The 22,880-nt window shown below is 41.5% G+C and overlaps 7 non-coding genes across 7 annotated transcripts; all 7 read right to left on the bottom strand.

Moving 5' to 3' along the window:
• Positions 1-14,445: 14,445 nt before the first annotated feature.
• On the bottom strand, positions 14,446-14,517 carry trnaq-cug (transfer RNA glutamine (anticodon CUG)). The gene has a single exon. It is a non-coding gene; the product is annotated as a tRNA-Gln (tRNA).
• A 2,815-nt stretch (positions 14,518-17,332) lies between these two features.
• trnaf-gaa (transfer RNA phenylalanine (anticodon GAA)) lies at positions 17,333-17,405 on the bottom strand. Its single transcript has one exon. It is a non-coding gene; the product is annotated as a tRNA-Phe (tRNA).
• Positions 17,406-17,714: 309 nt separating this feature from the next.
• On the bottom strand, positions 17,715-17,786 carry trnaq-uug (transfer RNA glutamine (anticodon UUG)). The gene has a single exon. It is a non-coding gene; the product is annotated as a tRNA-Gln (tRNA).
• Positions 17,787-18,011: 225 nt separating this feature from the next.
• Positions 18,012-18,085, bottom strand: trnai-aau (transfer RNA isoleucine (anticodon AAU)). The gene has a single exon. It is a non-coding gene; the product is annotated as a tRNA-Ile (tRNA).
• An 88-nt stretch (positions 18,086-18,173) lies between these two features.
• On the bottom strand, positions 18,174-18,245 carry trnap-agg (transfer RNA proline (anticodon AGG)). The gene has a single exon. It is a non-coding gene; the product is annotated as a tRNA-Pro (tRNA).
• Positions 18,246-21,075: 2,830 nt separating this feature from the next.
• trnaq-cug (transfer RNA glutamine (anticodon CUG)) lies at positions 21,076-21,147 on the bottom strand. The gene has a single exon. It is a non-coding gene; the product is annotated as a tRNA-Gln (tRNA).
• Positions 21,148-21,550: 403 nt separating this feature from the next.
• trnaf-gaa (transfer RNA phenylalanine (anticodon GAA)) lies at positions 21,551-21,623 on the bottom strand. The gene has a single exon. It is a non-coding gene; the product is annotated as a tRNA-Phe (tRNA).
• Between the last annotated feature and the right edge of the window lie 1,257 nt (positions 21,624-22,880).

Genomic DNA, 22,880 nt, shown 5'->3' with positions numbered 1-22,880 from the left:
TGGAAAGAAATTATATGAAATATTAGATATTATTATGAAAATCTTGGCAATTACTACTAACTCCCATTATTACACTTCTTTTTTCATTACATGTTGCCCCAATAATACATTAATATGCAAATTAGATACATAGATACATTGTATAAAATGGGAAAACCCTCTTATGGCCATTTTACACACATATTGCATAAAGCAAAATGGAAGTCTATATCAAATCATTCTGTTATCTTTTATAACATAGTTGGGAATCATCTTCATACAAAGTTTGGTATATAAAATCCTGAAACCTAAACAATTTCAGGATATAAAACACTGATATAATTAAGCTATATCCTCCTGAGACCAAAAAAAGTTTAGTTAATTTAGTATTATGTGTGTAATTACATTGTTTAGAGCATAAGAAAGTTTTTTGCAAAAACGTTTTTTTTTTTAATAATGTTCATATAGGTTATACTATGTCTTCTGTAGAGGACACTAGGACTCATTTTTTATTATTATTTTATTTAAAGACATGAATAGGCAAAAACAATGGTTTTTTTTTAGATCACGTCTTTTTAAATAAAATAATAATAAAAAAATGAGTCCTAGTAGTGTCCTATACAGAAGACATAGTATAACCTATATGAACATTATAAAAATAAAAATAAACGTTTTTGCAAAAAACTTTCTTATGCTCTAAACAATGTAATGACACACAAAATACTAAATTATTAACTAAAATTTTTTTGGTCTCAGGAGGATATAGCTTAATTAGCGGCCGGCTAATTAACTTAACAGTAGCTACATGTTTTCTTTTCTGTATTTTATCATGGGAAAAGTTACAGGTTCACAGGTACTGAAGTAAACCTGTAATATACACGCTAGCTAGCTATATTGGCATGTCTAATTTTCCAAAAATACACAATGTATATGAATAAATATTAAACGATTATACAGTAATGAAGAATAGCCTTACCTGTTGCAAAGATGACAATAATAGGAGCCGCTGATTGGTCAAAAGTACGTCACAGAAGAGAAACACGATTGGTCAAAAGTAAGCCACAGGAGAGAAACGCGATTGGTCAAAAGTAAGCCACAGGAGAGAAACGCGATTGGTCAAAAGTAAGCCACAGCAGAGAAACGCGATTGGTCAAAAGTAAGCCACAGGAGAGAAACGCGATTGGTCAAAAGTAAGCCACAGGAGAGAAACGCGATTGGTCAAAAGTAAGCCACAGGAGAGAAACGCGATTGGTCAAAAGTAAGCCACAGCAGAGAAACGCGATTGGCTCACGTGGGCTTACTTTGGGCTTACTTTAGCTCAATCGGTAGGAAGCAGCAAGCGCAAGCGAGAGGTAGCGGGATCGATGCCTGCATTCTCCAGGGCTGTCCATCCTTTTTACGCCCCCCTTCAAGGGGCACTACCTAGATGAGCTCTTGCGGCTCAGTGCTGCCGAAAAAGTTTTTTCGAACGAGGTACTGCACACATTCCTGGCAAAAGCAGGTCCCACCGAGATTTGAACTCGGATCGCTGGATTCAGAGCCCAGAGTGCAAACCATTACACGTGGAACCTTGGCGTGTGTCAACTTTTCCCATGAGCAGCAGAGATTTAAGTCATTGAGTCCAAAAGCACGATAGCAAGGAGCAAATGAAGCCTTTGCTTTTTAAGCCCATGTTTCCCCAATTCCGACTCTGTTTGAGAGTGCCAATTTCACTGCCACGTCAGCAGTTGCGCATCACCTCTGTTTTTTCCCACCCTTCCGCAAAGAACCTGAAAAGGTTCTACTGAGATTGGAACTTGGATCGCTGGATTCAAAGCCCAAAGTGCTAACCATTACACCATGGAACCAACACTTCCTGATAGCTGGCTGTCTGAGAGGCAGATAGCGATGAGGCTAGGTGGAATCAGGTAGACTAAAAGAGGCGGATGTGGTTCCTCTGCCGAAACCCGGGATATAAATATCCTGGTTGCCCTAATCAGGCTGAAGAGATTAAAAGCAAAGCCTAATAATGGGCTCGTCCGGGATTTGAACCCGGGACCTCTCGCACCCTAAGCAAGAATCATACCCCTATACCAATGAGCCGAAACATACATCCTCCCTGCTGCTGCCGGGCCGCAAACATTTCAGCTTGCATGGCTTAAAGCGCAGTTTTTTGATTAAATCTACAATTAAAAGGTAGCCAGTGCAAAGTTTCCAGCACAGAGGAAATGCGGCCACTTTTTTTGTGGTCATTGGAAATCACGCTGCAGCACCTGCACACGAATAATGAGAAGCTTACTTACAGGAGCCTGGTCTGCAACACTGGACCCAGTTGATGTTGCAGGAGCAGAGGCAGCACTTGGCTGGACAGAAGCCTGTGGAGGAGACTGCAGAGGAGGCTGAACAGGGCGCAGAGGAGGAGACTGCAGAGGAGGCTGGGCAGGGCGCAGAGGAGGAGACTGCAGAGGAGGCTGGGCAGGGCGCAGAGGAGGAGACTGCAGAGGAGGCTGGGCAGGGCGCTGCAGTCCTGTGGGTGGCTGTAGTGAGGATGGTCCTGGTGCAGAGGGACAGGGGTTGAAAGCCTTGCTGGAAAGATGGGAGTTGCTCTTTCCAGTGGACAGGAAGCTCTGCAGGCGACTGGGACACCTGGCCAGGGGTCCACAATGCTGGAGGAGCAGGATAAGGGGCAGGAGCAGGGGCAGTAGCATGAGCCGGGGCAGGAGCAGGGCCTCTCGAGCCTGCAGTGGCTGGAACGTAAAAAAACACAACAAAATTATCTTATTGTTTTAGACTTTCACTGCATGACTTTCTCAGCTCTGCTGGACAGCTACTGCGATTACAAGGTTTACTGCAAAGCATGTATGATTAGTAGAGAGATGACATGATGATGAAAAGATGGAAGGAAGCAGTGAAAATCATCCTGTTTTTCATCCAAGCACCATTAGAAGAAATACAAGAAGAAAAAAAGATGGGATCAGCCAAGTGTGAAGCGAAGCAGACCAAACACTACAACAGCCACTTATTCCAAGGGGAGTGGGGGAAGTGTGAGATGACAAGAATGAGCTTTAGTCAGTGATTACGATAAAAAATTAAATAAAACATTTTACATACACCTTTAAATTATCTTTTTTCCTTTGAGGATGTTCACTCAAAGAGTGAATGTAGATTGACACCTGAGAAATGCCAATCCTCTGTGTTGTGAAATAAAATAATATGTCATTTAAAAAATACTGTTTTGTTTTATTTGTAATTGTTTGTAAAATATTGTTTAAGATTTACATACCTTGAGGAAGTTGTTCCTCAGCTTGCGAGGCTACAGTTGCCATCTCCAGGTCATCTTCCTCCTCAAAAAAATCCGTAGCAGCAGAGTCTGTAAAATAACATAAAACACTAAGCACATGTCACCAACACACTTGTATGCGTTAAGTGATACTCACCACATGTAAAGAGCTGTCTCCGGGCTGCGGACTCAGACGCAGGATGTACACGTGGTCCTGCAGCTGTTGAACACGTATTTTCGTTAGACATATATACTGCATAATATATACTGTAATGATTTTAAAGCTTGCAAATCACTTACAGGGTTTGGCTGGAGCCAAAATCTTTTGTGCCAGCTGTGAAGCAAATAAATGCTTCCCCCGCGCCAACAGGGCCTTCACATTGGTCGCCAGCAGTGGCCTGTTCTTAGTGGCAGTAGGTGGAGGAGGAACAGACACAGTGGCAGTGGGCACAGCAGCAGTGAGGACAGATGCAGTGGGCACAGTGGTGGTGGGCACGTGGGCTGGAGCCTGCCTCTTCAGCACGTATGCTTTGAAAAGGGCCATATTGGTGTTAGGCCTGGCCTTTGCCTTCTTCAGGTAGGTGATGAGAGCCTGGGCCTCCTTGCTTGGGTCCTCATACGCCTCCTTCATTGACCTACCCTTAAAATCCCCAAACTCCACCATCAGACATCCAGAGTCTCCTGTCCTCTGGGCCTCCTGCAGCATGGCCTGTTTTATATGATACACCTCCACAGCCTCGCCTACCTCCCTGATCTGCGAGGTGTATCTGAGGAACAGGTGTTTGTTGTCCGACAGCGGGTTGTCCCTCTCCTCCTCCCCCAAAATGCTGCTGACCAGATAGCAGGCATACCCCAGTGAGTTCTCCAGCAGCCACAGGAAAATCTGACCCTGGTGTTTCCCAAACTGGATCTTGCAGTGAGCCAGAACCAGGAACTGGTCTCCAGGATTCCCTCCATTCTGCCTCACAAAGGCAGTGGCCTCAGCCAGGACCTCCTCCTTATGTAGAAGATTTTATTATTTAGAAAACAAGTAATTTTGCTATATATTTGGACACAATTATTTCTTCTGTCTGTGACTTTGGATTTCCTCTGTGTATGTGAAAGACCTTGAATGGAATGTTGTTTGCTGCAGAAAATTCTATTCTGAGAAGTCACATGGTAAAAGACCTTTACCCAAAACTATCTATAGGGTGTGTTACCTTCTTTGGAAGAAGAAGTATGTATATAACTCTGAACCAAAATGTACTCGGGAGCGCACTGGAAGGCCAGAGGGCCAGAGAGCGTTAGAGCGCCGTTCTATGGAACGGGACGGCGTTCGAAAATAAAGTCTAATTATTTCTGGCATCAAAGATCTCTGTGAAGTTATTTTTCAGAAAGATTGAAAACCACAACATTTGGCGACCCCGGCAGGACTTGGGTTGAGGCTGAAGGAACCACGAAAGGCAACACTGGTGACCGACACAGACAACAGTGGCCACTGTAATTTGAGGTGAGCAAATTTTGCTTTTGAAAAAGTATGTGTTGTCACCAGTGAGCCAGAGTGGTAAAACCCTTTAAAATGCTTCTCCAAGTTTAAAGAACTAAAAAATTGAAAAGAGGATCTTTGATTATAGAAATAAGTGTCTATTGTTGTTGATGATATCAAGTACTGTGTTATAGCGCGGCGGAGCTCCCGTTAGTGTTTGCCAGTGTTTATATAATCTGATGCAAGTTGTATGAATATTGGTACTGCTGACGTGCCGCTAAAGGTTTTGTCGTACGTATGTAAGAATCTGTGTTTGCTAAATCAAGAGGGCCTGGATGGATGATTAGCAAGAGTTTGAGTTTATTGGTAAAGGTTACCAACTTATTGTAGATTTTAATGGTATTGGGTATCATTAAGCATACTGGTAAAGGTTACCAACTTATTGTAGATTTTAATGGTATTGGGTATCATTAAGTATACTGGTAAAGGTTACCAGAACTCTGTGTTACTTATTAAGAGGGCCTTGAGGATAATAAGTTAATTGCATGTGCACAGATTAAGTTTGGTTTATTGTTACCGCCTTGTTATAGGTTAACAAGGGACTGGGTAAGTTTTATGTGGATTTCGCCAAGAGGGCCTGGAAGGATGGCGAATATTGCACAGATAAGTTTAGCCTTTGGTTACCGCCTTGTTATAGGTTAACAAGGGACTGTACGAAAAAGCTATGTAGTATATGACTCTGTTGTGTCGGAGGAAGTGAATCGCAGAGGTCTTATAGTTTAAAGTTATTGTATTGTCAATGTGTTGTGTAAGTAGAGTGAATGTAGGATCCTGTCCTGTGTGTCTGCTTGACTGTGACTGTGGTTAAAAATAGGTGACAAGGAATGTGTGAATGTGCTTGAGAGACAAGTACTTTATAAATGAGTATTAAAAGTAAAGGAAATAGTAAAAGAAAACAATTGTTTCAAGATATTAGTCTTGCAGATTATTGTAGTATAAATAAGTTAAAGTATAAAATATATATTAATAAATGGACTGATATATATTAATGGATAAATAAATAAGAATGCACGTGCTTAATATATTATATCTTATATCTGAAGACGTCTAAAATTTGTATCTCATTATCCCTGAAGACAAAGTGAGAAAAATGATTCCATTGTAGATAATTAAGGTTGTGCTAAGAAAAAATAACTTGTGCAGTGTGCTAAAAGTGAACAAGATTGAGTGACAAAGTTTCAACAGTCATAAATAATTTACAGCAATCTTAGAATTGTAGTAAATGGGAATTGTTGGGAATGGGTGAGGAAAAATGTATTCACCATGTTAGATTATTTTGAGCACAGCATGCAAATACAGAAGAACGATTGAAGGCTGATTTTATGATAGGGAAAATTATTTAATTGTATTATACTCAGAAAATCAAAGTTAGATTATTGCTGATATTGCAATGAAGAAATAGCTTGCTTTTTCCTGCAACGAAGAACTTGCTTTACTAAAAATAGAATGGGAGAACTGCTGTTGTCAACCAGTGATTATTATATAGTAAAAAAGAACTAGGAAAAAGATGGTTAAAAGTGGAATTTAGATAAAGAGCTAATAGCTCAGGAACAAATATTTATAAAGACTAATTTGATCTATGCAGCTCTCTGAGTGTTCAAGTTTCAGATGGCTTCAGTGTCGAATGGAAGAGGTGAAAGGTCAAAGACGACTGCAGAGAGAAGAAGAAGAGAGGGTGAGGGGCTTTCAGCTCCCCTTCTGAAGATGACCACTTTCTGGCATGGAGAAAGACTGATTTAATGCTGGAAAAGGTGAAACGTTCACTATTTCACTGGAGACTTTTTCCTGAGGACAAGAGGAAAATCCTGAGATGCAAAGCTGTGGCAAAATCTATCAAAGCCCAAACTGAGAAGGGGCAGAGAAACAACAGAGCCTATATTCCTGTTTACACCAAGCCTTGAGTGACAGCTAGGCTGACGACACATGCAGAGCGACAGCCAAGAAGCTTCAACAGACTGATCATCTAAAAACAGAAGAACTGACCGAAACCCTTCCCTTACGGGCAACACAGGTGTGGCAACTTCAATGATCACTCTAGAGACTGCTTCAAATTTAGTTATTATATTAACTTTATTCATTCTGATTATTCACTGGTCTCATAAGCAATTCTTTATATTCTCTGCTAAACTAACCCTCTTTGCTTTTCCAGTAGGTTCAAGTCCAGCCATATAAAAAAGAAAGAGAATACACTGAAAGAGAGAAGTGGGTGCTCAACTCACTAGTTCAAACTGAGGCTGGATTTGTTATAGTGAGGGCTATTATATTAAACAATTATAGGGCTAAAAGCATGAAAAATTATTCTGTAGCAAAGAAAAAGATAGACGCAAAATGTCAAAGAATTATTATTATTGTTTGCAAAACAATGATACTGGTCACTCCATTTTGTTTTGCTAAGTTTTTAGAGATATAGATTGGAGAAAAAATTACTCCAAAAGTCCAAGCTTATGAAATCGCAAAAAATGCTGTCAGAACTGGGATAATGAGATGGAAATGTTGTTGGCCATGGATCCAAGATTACGCAGAGATCTCCAATTTCTTAAAGCAGCTCATGAGCAAAAAAACAAAAAAAAAAAAGATTAGGAAAAATCAGAAAAACAAATGACAAAATGTATTTGAAAAATTACAATTGGCAGGCTTATTATTCTAAAATACTTAGTCTATTAGAATTTGTAAAAAGAAAAAAAGGATTATAACAACGGTGTTAAACTAAACCTTATGATCATTGACACTTCACAGTAGTGTTTGAGATAGCTGTGTTGACCTGATCAACCCTTGGCTAAAATTATAGGATGCCACATTTAGAGCACAACCTGTAAGAGTGTATGCTGGCCAGCGTGTGTGAGAGAGACACTGAGTGTGAATGAGTGAGAGATGGTGTCTGAAGAGACACTAAGGCAAATCAATTATTTTGCCAATACAGCTGTATTTAAAATTTAACATGTGGGCCCACAGGGCAAATTCTGCCCAATAAAATAATGACCATGGATGCATATGGTTAAATTTCCTGGTCAGGAACTGAAGTAACAATATGAAAAAACAAAGAATAAAAAGAGAAAAATAAAAATAGAAAAAACAGTGCCACATTTGCGCAGCGCATAACATATTTGACTTCCTTTGCAGCATAACACGTCTGCCTTTCTTTTCAGCATATCATGATGGAGCGGATCTTTGTCAAAAGTATGAAATATTGTCTTGTAACTTTTGTCAAAGTGGGTTGAGTATTGTCCAAGATGCCTAATAAATAATGTGCTTATAGTGGAACTCAAGACAAAGAGATAACTGAGTTGAATTGCCTAATTATAAGAGTACATTGAAATTTATTGTGAGAAAAATGCAAAAAGTTGCAAATAATGATCAAAAGTCAAATTTATGAAAAACAAATGAGAATATATGGATTAAAGTCCTGCTGTTAATGAAGGCAGAAAGGACACCACTCAGCCCACATGACCTTTCTACAGGTAACATCGAGAAGGACAATGGGACAGATGAGCAGATGATTGAAATTATATGTTGTTGTCACTAACAAAAATAATTAAGCTTTAATTTACAGATAGCAGCAGCTCAATTCCAGGAAGGATTCTGGGACGAGTCTGACAAAAAGAACCAGTAACTATGCTTTGTAATTTCAGAAGAAGTGATCAACAGTGTGACATTTGAGTCCATGCCTCTCAACTTAAAATAAACCAACTGACTTCAGCAAGCCCCCACAACTGAAGTGAGGGATCAAGGACATGCTGACAATGAGAGAAAGAGTCCATTGCAACGAACGACTCACTGGAGACACCCTGGTGAAAGATGTAATGATTGATGACAAGGTTAACAGAATAATCAAATCATGAATGGAAGAAAAGACAAACTTAACCAGAAACACAGGAATGAGAAGAACTGTGCAAAAGAGAGACTCAACAGAGATGAGTACAAGCTCAAACAATAGTCAACATCAACCAACTTTCCTATGATTGAATGTTCAGCCCTTGAATAGATTCAGTAGCAACTTAATAATAACCCCACCATAACAAAAATGATTGAAAGTAAAAATATATTAAAGCAACATAGAAAACAATGATAATGAAAAAAAGAAAAGAAACTAAAATAATGTTAACAATTAATTTAAGAAATTGATATAGCATAATGGGAATTAAGACAATACATGAAAGAAAATTTTAGAACTAAAAATAACTTTAAAATAAATCTTAACGGGTACTCAGATGTAACTTGTCAATACAAGGATATACTTAATTAATTTAAGGCTACAGTTGAAATTAAAGCAAGTATTAACACTGGGTATTAACAAATATTCAATGTCAAAATTGAATTTATAAGATTTGATTCAATAGGCAATTGACTAATATTAAGTAGTACTTATAGAAAGTTTATAGACTTACAAGAAGTTATTGAAATTCAGTAACAAACAAGCCCTTGTGAACAATCTAAATGGCACCAGAGGGGGGTCAAAAATAGATATTTGGCATTTCACATGAAGGACAGATTGTCGAACCAATGAATACTTTTGAATATTCTCAGTCCAGATGCGCAATGGTTTTAAACCAGTGCGCAAAGGGGGGAGTAAGATAAGGAAATTAAAAATTAAAATGAAGATAAAATTAAAGGCATTTTAAATTAAAAGGCATTTTTGCAAAGTTTTGTGAAATTTGTGGCAAAAACAAAGTTAAGAAAAGAACAGCGACAAAAATAGGCCATATATCAGTATACCATGTGGACATGATATAGATGGGTAAAAGCAATGAAATCAACAGAGGAGGGCAGGAACAGAAATTAAATCTCTGACAGAGAAGTAATCCTTAGATTGGAAGTCTAAGCAAAAATAACGTCAGATAATGGGTCAACTAAACAGAAGTATTGAAGATTGAAAATAAATTGCATACGAATACAAGGAAGTTTTAATAATAATTAAGTTATAATGCTAATGGTTTAAAAGGATGATAGACAAACTTTTAGATTGTTAGATATAAAGAAAAAGAAATGTACATATAAGGAATATGTAAGAGTGCAAAAAGTTGTTCTCTAGAGTTATTTTTCTAATTGTCTAATAAGTTTATTGAATGACTTTTATGAGATAAATGTAACATTGCTCTGAAGCTTTCTTAGTTAGAGTGATTACATGACACATAATTAGTTTATTCATGATAGTTTATTTAGAAATTAGTAGAAACGAAGAAAATGTATTCAGTTTAGTCTTGAACTGAGGAGCTACAATGAGAATGAGAAGCAACACGCAAGATTAAAAAGGTCAAAATGGAATTTATTGTTTAAATTTGGTAATAAAATAGAAAGTAAGTGAAATGTATTGCAATTTATTAGATGGGTGTAAAGTGTTCTGTTCACTAAAATTGACTGACTAAAAGATGGATTCTTCGAATCTAAGAAATGATATTCTCTCATAAGAAGTGATAAAAATGAGAGAGTTATGTTTACCCAGCCATATTTTGAATTAATAGTCATATGGATCAAGTAGAACAAAAATGCATAATAAATCAATTAGACTACTATAATAAGCAGATATTTATTATAATGCTTTGTCTGCATTAGGAGAAAAACAATTATATGAAAAAAGTAGAATGACTTATGTTTGGTGATCAGTGTTGCACTTTTACTAAACAATATTGCGCAGGGAGGAAAATTTAGCGATTATGATCATGTTAAAAAACCTTAAGAGCAAAAGTTAAGGAAAACTTAATGTAAAGTCTGGAAAATTATGATTTTCTCAATTAGAGATATTGAAAGTGGGTTATTATTCTGTTGTGTACTTTGTATATTAAGATCACTAGTTGGAAAACCACGGTTAAACGAATGAAAATGCGGGAAAAAAGATAATGAAAACTAATTTGAGAAGGCAACCAAATTGATATTTACAAACCCTGGATGTTGATTCCATTAAATGAGGAATTGAGGACGAAGAAGATAATTGATGAGCCAGACCCTAGAGGACATCTGCACCGCAAGAAAACTTTCAATAGTATAAGAGACTTTTATGTTTGATATAGTCTACATAACTGTGACAATAACATGCAATACAAGAACAAAGGTATACACACACTTATAACAATGTTTCAGTTTGTCTGACTAGGAGACCTCGATTCTTTTACTTTTTCCAATAAACAAAAAAGAAAGAACAACTAAAAGAAATAAAATGTATGGAAGAAGATGTTTGGCTCGAGTGCTCCTCCGGAGTGTGGTGGCTTAATCCAGTAATTGGAAAGGAGAATGAGTGACTCAAATTGAGTCACCAGGTAGCATAACTGAGGGAGCTGGATTTTGAAATTACACTCTGGAAAAAGCTAGTGAAAGTGAGGCTTAGATAAGCCTCAGAGGAGGGAATGTAGAAGATTTTATTATTTAGAAAACAAGTAATTTTGCTATATATTTGGACACAATTATTTCTTCTGTCTGTGACTTTGGATTTCCTCTGTGTATGTGAAAGACCTTGAATGGAATGTTGTTTGCTGCAGAAAATTCTATTCTGAGAAGTCACATGGTAAAAGACCTTTACCCAAAACTATCTATAGGGTGTGTTACCTTCTTTGGAAGAAGAAGTATGTATATAACTCTGAACCAAAATGTACTCGGGAGCGCACTGGAAGGCCAGAGGGCCAGAGAGCGTTAGAGCGCCGTTCTATGGAACGGGACGGCGTTCGAAAATAAAGTCTAATTATTTCTGGCATCAAAGATCTCTGTGAAGTTATTTTTCAGAAAGATTGAAAACCACAACATTGGCCCTCCCTGCCAACACGATCTTCCTCCTATTGGCCTCCTCAGTTGGCATAAACAGAATGTTACATAGCTGTCATATTCCTACTGAAAGTATTTTACTACAGCATTTCTTTTTTATGTAATTAATTATTATAATATTATAATAATTAATGAATATTATTATTATTATTATGAGCATAAGCATTATTTTTTTTTATACAACTGTGAATCACTTTGAATTGCCTTGTGTACAAATTGTAAATAGTGTGATGAACTTATTAATAAGAAAATAAATAACACTTCTTGGTACAATCTTGCTGGTATCATGCCATGCTTAAATCGTTTTGTTTTGTTTAGCTTTTGTGGCAGAGATTACTAAGAAACACCAAATATAACATAAAGGCGTTTATGACAATTCATAATAATATGATCATCAAACAGATCTAAAACTTAAAATGGTATATCAAATCGTTTTGGTATATCTTTTATAACATAGTTTAGAATCATTTGTTGAAACAAAAAAACACTTGTTTTTGCCTATTCATGTCTTTTTAAATATGTATAACATAGTATTTAAAAAGATAACATAAATATGTATACTGGTGTATAACATAGTATAGTATAACATGAATTAAACTTTTTTTTTTAAAGGTTTTAGTAAAAATCTTCTTGTGGTCAAAATAATGTAATGAATGACACAAAAAAATACTAAATTAACAACAACAAAAAAATGGTTTAAGGAGGATATAGCTTTATTAGCGGTCGGCTAATTATCTTGACAGTAGTGGCATGTTTTTTACTGTATATCATGGTAAAGTTGCAGGTTCACATGTACAGAAGAAAACGTGTGCTATTACACGCTAGCTAGCTTTATTGGCATGTTTAATTGTCTAAAAACAAACACTGTTTATGAATAAATAATGATCGATTATACAGTCGTGAAGAATAGACTTACCTGTTGCAAAGATGACGATAATTACTACTGATGACGACTACTTCCTGCTCAGCTACTGTTCGGACGCTCTCGCTTACTGCTCCGCGCTTTGCTCTATCGCTTTTATATTTCTATATTTTATCTCCTTTTATCACCTAATTTTAACTTCAGCAAATCAGCACAGTGCTCAAACGATTGGATTACTACAAAAAAAAGCAGAATTATTTTATTCGACCAGCCTCCCACTGAAAGCTTACATTCCGGGGAAGAGAAAACACAACTGCCTACATTCATAAGGATAAGAAAATGCCTCCTCTGGAATCTACTTGCTGCTCCAACTGCCACAGACTTTTACAAAGGATTGCAATTCTTGAAACAAAGTTAATTGCGGGACCACCAAACCAGACGGAACACACAACAGAGCTTCGTCATGGACGTCCTCAGCATACAGCCGGTGAGTCCCATGAATCTAGTGCTTCTCGACAGGCCATACTGAGTGTAGAGAAACAAGCCGATCGTTTTACTAATCGATGGCACAAACAGGGTGCGAGACCCAAAGGCACTCGAGACATCAGATTGTCACGAGCATCACATATTACTGCAGTAGCATCCTCTACCCCAGATACGGCTCTGACAAGGACTGCAAACACTGGTCTCCTACCACCGCCTATACATCTTGAGAACAGATTTGAAGTATTAATGAATGAGGAATCCCCAAATTTGATGAATGTGATCGCACACAGACAGAATCAGCCAGTAGCTAACACTGATGCTAACTGGGGCTCAAGGTCGAGCAGACAGCGGCACTCAGCTCACAGTGCAGCCGAGCCCAGGACTCTGATAGTGGGCGACTCCGTAATCAGAAACATTAATAGCAGGGATACAACAACGTGCTGCCTTCCACAAGCAACAACTTCTGATGTAAACAGGGAACTTCAGAACATTCTGATGAAACATAAGACTGCAAATCGACTCATCATTCATGTGGGGAAGAATGATATTCATAAAGAGCAGTCGGAACTTCTTAAAAAGGATTTCAATGAACTTTTTGAAACACTTAAAAGACTGAAAGTTCAAACATTCATCAGTGGACCACTCCCAGCAAGAGGAACAAACAGGTTTTCACGGTTGCTTTGGCTTAATACATGGCTGCAAAAAACCTGCAATATAAAAGGAGTGAACTTTATTGACAACTTCAATCTTTTCTGGAGTCAGAGGCAACTGTTTCAACAGGATGGCCACCACCCAAACAAACTTGGTTCAAGAGTGCTAAAGGACAATATCTACTTCTCCCTCCGTCATCCTTCTGCAATGTGTGCCAATCCACTCAACCTGAATGTCACACACACACCTGGATACAGTATGAATGACCACAGGATTTCACTTCAGCACCTGAATGGACATGCGGTTGACACATCACACAAGGACAGTGATAACACCACTCAGCCACAACAACCTCTGCTCACGGACACAATCTCAGCTGAGCCCTGCCCACAGAGCTCACCACAGACAGACTGTGACATACCAGCACTGCTCCAAGATACAGCACCCATAGACGACTTTCTGGAAAACAGCCAGGGAAACCAGGACAGCATATTACAGCCTCCAATAACACCAGAGCAAAAATCCCTCTCACCGGAAACATTATCACTCTCTCCAGCATCTCCACTTCTGTGCTTCTCAGAGAAAATGGAACAACTGGTGCATGCTGGAACTAGACTATCCCACTCTTTTGCTGCGAGCCCCCAGATACCAACCAAAAAAACGCCAGGCCCCACAACCACCAAAGCCTGCGGGCCCAGCTCGCCCTCCCCCTCCTCCTGTGAGAGCTCTTCGGCCTCAAATGGTAAATTAGCTCAAATGGTAGAGCGCTTGCTTAGCATGCGAGAGGTAGCGGGATCGATGCCTGCATTCTCCAGGGCTGTCCATCCTTTTTACGCCCCCCCTTCAAGGGGCACTACCTAGATGAGCTCTTGCGGCTCAGTGCTGCCGAAAAAGTTTTTTTGAACGAGGTACTGCACACATTCCTGGAAAAGCAGGTCCCACCGAGATTTGAACTCGGATCGCTGGATTCAGAGCCAAGAGTGCTAACCATTACACCATGGAACCTTGGCGTGTGTCAACTTTTCCCATGAGCACCAGAGATTTAAGTCATTGAGTCCAGAAGCACGATAGCAAGGAGCAAATGAAGCCTTTGCTTTTAAGCCCATGTTTCCCCGATTCCGACTCGGTTTGAGAGTTCCAATTTCACCGCCACGTCAGCAGTTGCGCATCACCTCTGTTTTTTCCCTACCTTCCACAAAGAACCTAAAAAGGTTCCACCGAGATTTGAACTCGGATCGCTGGAGTCAAAACGCAATTTTTTGATTAAATCTACAATTAAAAGGTAGCCAGTGCAAAGTTGCAAGCACAGAGGAAATGCGGCCTGTTTTTTTGTGGTCATTGGAAATCACGCTGCAGCACCTGCACACGTGCTAGGGATCGCGCCTCGTCTTTGTCTTTGAGAGCGATGGACACCTCTTCTCCATCATGGAGGGGAGTTAGCTCAAATGGTAGAGCGCTCGCTTAGCATGTGAGAGGTAGCGGGATCGATGCCTGCATTCTCCAGTGCTGTCCATCCTTTTTACGCCCCCCTTCAAGGGGCACTACCTAGATGAGCTCTTGCGGCTCACTGCTGTCGAAAAAGTTTTTTTGAACGAGGTACTGCACACATTCCTGGCAAAAGCAGTGAAGCAAATTTATTTGCTGTGAAGCAAATAAATGCTTCCCCCGCGCCAACGGTTCACATTGGTCGCCAGCAGTGGCCTGTTCTTAGTGGCAGTAGGTGGAGGAGGAACAGTCACAGTGGCAGTGGGCACAGCAGCAGTGAGGACAGATGCAGTGGGCACAGTGGTGGTGGGCACGTGGGCTAGAGCCTGCCTCTTCAGCACGTATGCTTTGAAAAGGGCCATATTGGTGTTAGGCCTGGCCTTTGCCTTCTTCAGGTAGGTGATGAGAGCCTGGGCCTCCTTGCTTGGGTCCTCATACACCTCCTTCATTGACCTACCCTTAAAATCCCCAAACTCCACCATCAGACATCCAGAGTCTCCTGTCCTCTGGGCCTCCTGCAGCATGACCTGTTTTTTTCTGATACACCTCTACAGCCTCGCCTACCTCCCTGATCTGCGAGGTGTATCTGAGGAACAGGTGTTTGTTGTCCGACAGCGGGTTATCCCTCTCCTCCTCCCCCAAAACGCTGCTGACCAGATAGCAGGCATACCCCAGTGAGTTCTCCAGCAGCCACAGGAACCTCTGACCCTGGTGTTTCCCAAACTGGATCTTGCAGTGAGCCAGAACCAGGAACTGGTCTCCAGGATTCCCTCCATTCTGCCTCAAATAGGCAGTGGCCTCAGCCAGGACCTCCTCCTTACACCTGGCCCTCCCTGCCAACACGATCTTCCTCCTATTGGCCTCCTCAGTTGGCCCCATAAGGAGTCGACCCTCAGAGGTTCTTCGTAAAACCGGGTATGCATACATAATCTGAAAGGACACAGGCATAAACAGAACGTTACATAGCTGTCATATTCCAACTGAAAGTATTTTGCTACAGCATTTGTTTTTTATGTAATTAATTATTATAATATTATAATAATTAATGAATATTATTATTATTATTATGAGCATAAGCATTATTGTTTTTTATACAACTGTGAATCACTTTGAATTGCCTTGTGTACAAATTGTAAATAGTGTGATGAACTTATTAATAAGAAAATAAATAACACTTCTTGGTACAATCTTGCTGGTATCATGCCATGCTTAAATCGTTTTGTTTTGTTTAGCTTTTGTGGCAGAGATTACTAAGAAACACCAAATATTACATAAAGGCGTTTATGACAATTCATAATAATATGATCATCAAACAGATCTAAAACTTAAAATGGTATATCAAATCGTTTTGGTATATCTTTTATAACATAGTTGAGAGTCATTTGTTGAAACAAAAAAACACTTGTTTTTGCCTATTCATGTATTTTTAAATATGTAAAACATAGTATTTAAAAAGATAACATAAATATGTATACTGGTGTATAACATAGTATAGTATAACATATATGAATTAAACTTTTTTTTTAAAAGGTTTTAGTAAAAATCTTCTTGTGCTCAAAATAATGTAATGAATGACAAAAATGAGGATGGAGGAATCGAATGAAAGCTTTTTTATACATTGGAATACTTGATCACTCGAGCGTCACTTCATAGCGTCATCAGCAGCGCTCAAAGGATCTGCCCTCATGTTGTTGCAGTTTGTTTATTTAAGAAATTCATAATAAATAATAATAAAGCAAGATACCCTGTTGAAATATGTGTAATGTGTGGTTTATATAAACTGCAAAGGTAAAGTACACTTTAAAACAGATTGTGACCGATGTGAAGGGGGAGGAGAATGTATACGTGCGTCACGTTTAGTCAATAAAACACTTCCGCATAGGATACACCTGTGTATCCTCGCTCATGACTCCTCTGAAAGCCTCCTCACTCCTCGATCCTCGCCTCCTCGCGGTGCAATTAGAGAATTGAGATGTCCTTCAAGATGGCTGAGCTCGATCGGTTTCCGGGTCATAGGATGGAGGACAGAGGAACGAGGAGACGAGGAGGGATATTGAGAAGCACCCTATGTTTCCCCAATTCCGACTCGGTTTGAGAGTGCCAATTTCACCGCCACGTCAGCAGTTGCGCATCACCTCTGTTTTTTCCCTCCCTTCCGCGAAGAACCTAAAAAATGTTCTACTGAGATTTGAACTCGGATCGCTGGATTCAAAGCCCGGAGTGCTAACCATTACACCATGGAACCAACACACCCTCCCAGCTGTCTGTCTGAGAGGCAGATAGCGATGAGGCTAGGTGGAATCAGGTAGCCTAAAGGAGGCGGGCGTGGTTCCTCTGCCGAAACCCGAGATTGAACCAGGGACCTTTAGATCTTCAGTCTAACACTCTCCCAACTGAGCTATTTCGGCCAGATACTCGTGCTGTTTAGCCTGGCAAATGAAGGTCCCACCGAGATTTGAATTCGGATCACTGGATTCAGAGCCCAGAGTGCTAACCCTTACACCATGGAACCTCGGCGTGTGTCAACTTTTCCCATGAGGTGCAGAGATTTAAGTCATTCAGTCCAGAAGCGCGATAGCAAGGAGCAAAAGAAGCCTTTGCCTTTTAAGCCCATGTTTCCCCAATTCCGACTCGGTTTGAGAGTGCCAATTTCACCGCCACGTCAGCAGTTGCGCATCACCTCTGTTTTTCCCCTCCCTTCCGCAAAGATCCTAAAAAGGTTCCACCGAGATTTGAACTCGGATCGCTGGATTCAAAGCCCAGAGTGCTAACCATTACACCATGAAACCAAAACACCCTGCTAACTGGCTGTCTGAGAGGTGGAATAAGGTAGAGTAAAAGAGGCGGAGGTTGTTCCTCTGCCGAAACCAGGATTGAACCAGGGACCTTTAGATCTTCAGTCTAACGCTCTCCCAACTGAGCTATTTTGGCCAGGTACTTGTGTGGTTCAGCCAGCATGGATGTATGGGAGACCGCCCGTCATTTTCGAGAAGAGCAGAACGAAGGTCACAGAGAGGCCCGTAAAGGGATCGAACCCGCGACCTTGGTGTTATTAGCACCACGCTCTAACCAACTGAGCTAACCGGCCTCTCTCTGGCACATTTTATCCCCAATTGCTCAGAAATATCCTGGTTGCCCTAATCAGGCTGAAGAGATTAAAAGCAAAGCCTAATAATGGGCTCGTCCGGGATTTGAACCCGGGACCTCTCGCACCCTAAGCAAGAATCATACCCCTGGACCAACGAGCCAAAACATACATCCTCCATGCTGCTGTCGGGCCGCAAACATTTCAGCTTCCATGGCTTAAAGCGCAATTTTCTGATTAAATCAACAATTAAAAGGTAGCCGGTGCAAAGTTTCCAGCACAGAGGAAATGGGGCCTCTTTTTTTGTGGTCATTGGAAATCACGCTGCAGGACCTGCACACAAATAATGAGAAGCTTACTTACAGGAGCCTGGTCTGCAACACTGGACCCAGTTGATGTTGCAGGAGCAGAGGCAGCACTTGGCTGGACAGAAGGCTGTGGAGGAGACTGCAGAGGAGGCTGAGCAGGGCGCAGAGGAGGAGACTGCAGAGGAGGCTGGGCAGGGCGCAGAGGAGGAGACTGCAGAGGAGGCTGGGCAGGGTGCACAGGAGGAGACTGCAGAGGAGGCTGGGCAGGGTGCAGAGGAGGAGACTGCAGAGGAGGCTGGGCAGGGCGCTGCAGTCCTGTGGGTGGCTGTAGTGAGGATGGTCCTGGTGCAAAAGGACAGGGGTTGAAAGCCTTGCTGGAAAGATGGGAGATGCTCTTTCCAGTGGACAGGAAGCTCTGCAGGCGACTGGGACACCTGGCCAGGGGTCCACAATGCTGGAGGAGCAGGATAAGGGGCAGGAGCAGGGGCAGTAGCACGAGCCGGGGCAGGAGCAGGGCCTCTCGAGCCTGCAGTGGCTGGAGAAAAAAGAAAAAACTTACCCACTTACAGGGTATGGCTGGAGACAAAATCTTTTGTGCCAGCTGTGAAGCAAATAATTGCTTCCCCCGCGCCAACAGGGCCTTCACATTGGTCGCCAGCAGTGGGCTGTTCTTAGTGGCAGTAGGTGGAGGAGGAACAGACACAGTGGCAGTGGGCACAGCAGCAGTGAGGACAGATGCAGTGGGCACAGTGGCGGTGGGCACGTGGGCTGGAGCCTGCCTCTTCAGCACGTATGCTTTGAAAAGGTCCATATTGGTGTTAGGCCCGGCCTTTGCCTTCTTCAGGTAGGTGATGAGAGCCTGGGCCTCCTTGCTTGGGTCCTCATACACCTCCATTATTGACCTACCCTTAAAATCCCCAAACTCCACCATCAGACACCAAGAGTCTCCTGTCCTCTGGGCCTCCTGCAGCATGGCCTGTTTTTTTCTGATACACCTCTACAGCCTCGCCTACCTCCCTGATCTGCGAGGTGTATCTGAGGAACAGGTGTTTGTTGTCCGACAGCGGGTTGTCCCTCTCCTCCTCCCCCAAAATGCTGCTGACCAGATAGCAGGCATACCACAGTGAGTTCTTCAGCAGCCACAGGAACCTCTGACCCTGGTGTTTCCCAAACTGGATCTTGCAGTGAGCCAGAACCAGGAACTGGTCTCCAGGATTCCCTCCATTCTGCCTCACAAAGGCAGTGGCCTCAGCCAGGACCTCCTCTTTACACCTGGCCCTCCCTGCCAACACGATCTTCCTCCTATTGGCCTCCTCAGTTGGCCCCATAAGGAGTCGACCCTCAGAGGTTCTTCGTAAAACCGGGTATGCATACATAATCTGAAAGGACACAGGCATAAACAGAACGTTACATAGCTGTCATATTCCAACTGAAAGTATTTTACTACAGCATTTTTTTTATGTAATTAATTATTATAATATTATAATAATTAATGATTATTATTATTATGAGCATAAGCATTATTGTTTTTTATACAACTGTGAATCACTTTGAATTGCCTTGTGTACAAATTGTAAATAGTGTGATGAACTAATTAATAAGAAAATAAATAACACTTCTTGGTACAATCTTGCTGGTATCATGCCATGCTTAAATCGTTTTGTTTTGTTTAGCTTTTGTGGCAGAGATTACTAAGAAACACCAAATATAACATAAAGGCGTTTATGACAATTCATAATAATATGATCATCAAACAGATCTAAAACTTAAAATGGTATATCAAATCGTTTTGGTATATCTTTTATAACATAGTTGAGAATCATTTGTTGAAACAAAAAAACACTTGTTTTTGCCTATTCATGTCTTTTTAAATATGTATAACATAGTATTTAAAAAGATAACATAAATATGTATACTGGTGTATAACATAGTATAGTATAACATATATGAATTAAACTTTTTTTTTTAAAGGTTTTAGTAAAAATCTTCTTGTGCTCAAAATAATGTAATGAATGACACAAAAAATACTAAATTAACAACAACAAAAAAATGGTTTAAGGAGGATATAGCTTAATTAGCGGTCGGCTAATTATCTTGACAGTAGTGACAATTTTTTTTACTGTATATCATGGTAAAGTTGCAGGTTCACATGTACAGAAGAAAACGTGTGCTATTACACGCTAGCTGGCTTTATTGCCATGTTTAATTGTCTAAAAACAAACACTGTTTATGAATAAATAATGATCGATTATACAGTCGTGAAGAATAGACTTACCTGTTGCAAAGATTGCAAAGATGACGATAATAACAGCGGTCGCCGATTGGTCAAAAGTAAGCCACAGGAGCAGAGCCAGGAGAGAAACGCGATTGGTCAAAAGTAAGCCACAGGAGAGAAAGGCGATTGGTCAAAAGTAAGCCACAGGAGAGAACAAGATTGGTCAAAAGTAAGCCACAGCAGAGAAACACAATTGGCTCACGTGGGCTTACTTTGGGCTTACTTTGGCTCAATCGGTAGGAAGCAGTAGGCGCAAGCGAGAGGTAGTGGGATCGATGCCTGCATTCTCCAGTGCTGTCCATCCTTTTTACGCCCCACTTCAAGGGGCACTACCTAGATGAGCTCTTGCGGCTCAGTGCTGCCGAAAAAGTTTTTTCGAACGAGGTACTGCACACATTCCTGGCAAAAGCAGGTCCCACCGAGATTTGAACTCGGATCGCTGGATTCAGAGCCCAGAGTGCTAACCATTACACGATGGAACCTTGGCGTGTGTCAACTTTTCCCATGAGCAGCAGAGATTTAAGTCATTGAGTCCAGAAGCACGATAGCAAGGATTTAAGTCATTGAGTCCAGAAGCACGATAGCAAGGAGCAAATGAAGCCTTTGCTTTTTAAGCCCATGTTTCCCCAATTCCGACTCGGTTTGAGAGTGCCAATTTCACCGCCACGTCAGCAGTTGCGCATCACCTCTGTTTTTTCCCTCCCTTCAGCAAAGAACCTAAAAAGGTTCCACAGAGATTTGAACTCAGATTTCTGGATTCAAAGCCCAGAGTGATAATCATTACACCATGGAACCAACACACTCTGCTAGCTGGCTGTCTGAGAGGCAGATAGCGATGAGGCTAGGTGGAATCAGGTAGACTAAAAGAGGCAGACGTGGTTCCTCTGCCGAAACCCGGTATTGAACCAGGGACCTTTAGATCTTCAGTCTAACGCTCTCCCAACTGAGCTATTTCGGCCAGATACTTGTATGGTTTAGCCAGCAGGCATGTCTGGGAGACCGCCCGTCATTTTAGAGAAGAGCAGAGCAAAGGTCCCAGAGAGAAAATGAGTGGCCCGTACGGGGATGAAAACCCGCCACCTTGGCGTTATTAGCACCACGCTCTAAGCAACTGAGCTAACCGGCCTCTCTCTGGCACATTTTATCCCCAATTTCTCACAAATATCCTGGTTGCCCTAATCAGGCTGAAGAGATTAAAAGCAAAGCCTAATAATGGGCTTGTCTGGGATTTGAGCCCGGGACCTCTCGCACCCTAAGCGAGAATCATACCCCTAGACCAACGAGCCGAAACATACATCCTCCCTGCTGCTGCCGGGCCGCAAGCATTTCAGCTTCCATGGCTTAAAGCGCAATTTTTTGATTAAATCTACTATTAAAAGGTAGCCAGTGCAAAGTTTCCAGCACAGAGGAAATGCGGCCTCTTTTTTTGTGGTCATTGGAAATCATGCTGCAGGACCTGCACACGAATAATGAGAAGCTTACTTACAGGAGCCTGGTCTGCAACACTGGACCCAGTTGATGTTGCAGGAGCAGAGGCAGCACTTGGCTGGACAGAAGGCTGTGGAGGAGACTGCAGAGGAGGCTGAGCAGGGCGCAGAGGAGGAGACTGCAGAGGGGCTGGGCAGGGCGCAGAGGAGGAGACTGCAGAGGAGGCTGGGCAGGCCGCAGAGGAGGAGACTGCAGAGGAGGCTGGGCAGGGCGCAGAGGAGGAGACTGCAGAGGAGGCTGGGCAGGGCGCTGCAGTCCTGTGGGTGGCTGTAGTGAGGATGGTCCTGGTGCAGAGGGACAGGGGTTGAAGGCCTTGCTGGAAAGATGGAAGTTGCTCTTTCCAGTGGACAGGAAGCTCTGCAGGCGACTGGGACACCTGGCCAGGGGTCCACAATGCTGGAGGAGCAGGATAAGGGGCAGGAGCAGGGGCAGTAGCACGAGCCGGGGCAGGAGCAGGGCCTCTCGAGCCTGCAGTGGCTGGAGCGTAAAAAAACACAACAAAATTATCTTATTGTTTTAGACTTTCACTGCATGACTTTCTCAGCTCTGCTGGACAGCTACTGCGATTACAAGGTTTACTGCAAAGCATGTATGATTAGTAGAGAGATGACAAGATGATGAAAAGATGGAAGGAAGCAGTGAAAATCATCCTGTTTTTCATCCAAGCACCATTAGAAGAAATACAAGAAGAAAAAAAGATGGGATCAGCCAAGTGTGAAGCGAAGCA

The sequence above is a fragment of the Siphateles boraxobius genome, unplaced genomic scaffold (genome assembly GCF_051911475.1).
Source record: "Siphateles boraxobius isolate OS27281-9 unplaced genomic scaffold, OSU_SipBor_1 19, whole genome shotgun sequence".
Taxonomy (NCBI): Eukaryota; Metazoa; Chordata; class Actinopteri; order Cypriniformes; family Leuciscidae; genus Siphateles; species Siphateles boraxobius.
The sequence above is the reverse complement of the archived record's forward strand: the minus strand, read 5'-3'. Positions and strand labels throughout refer to the sequence as shown.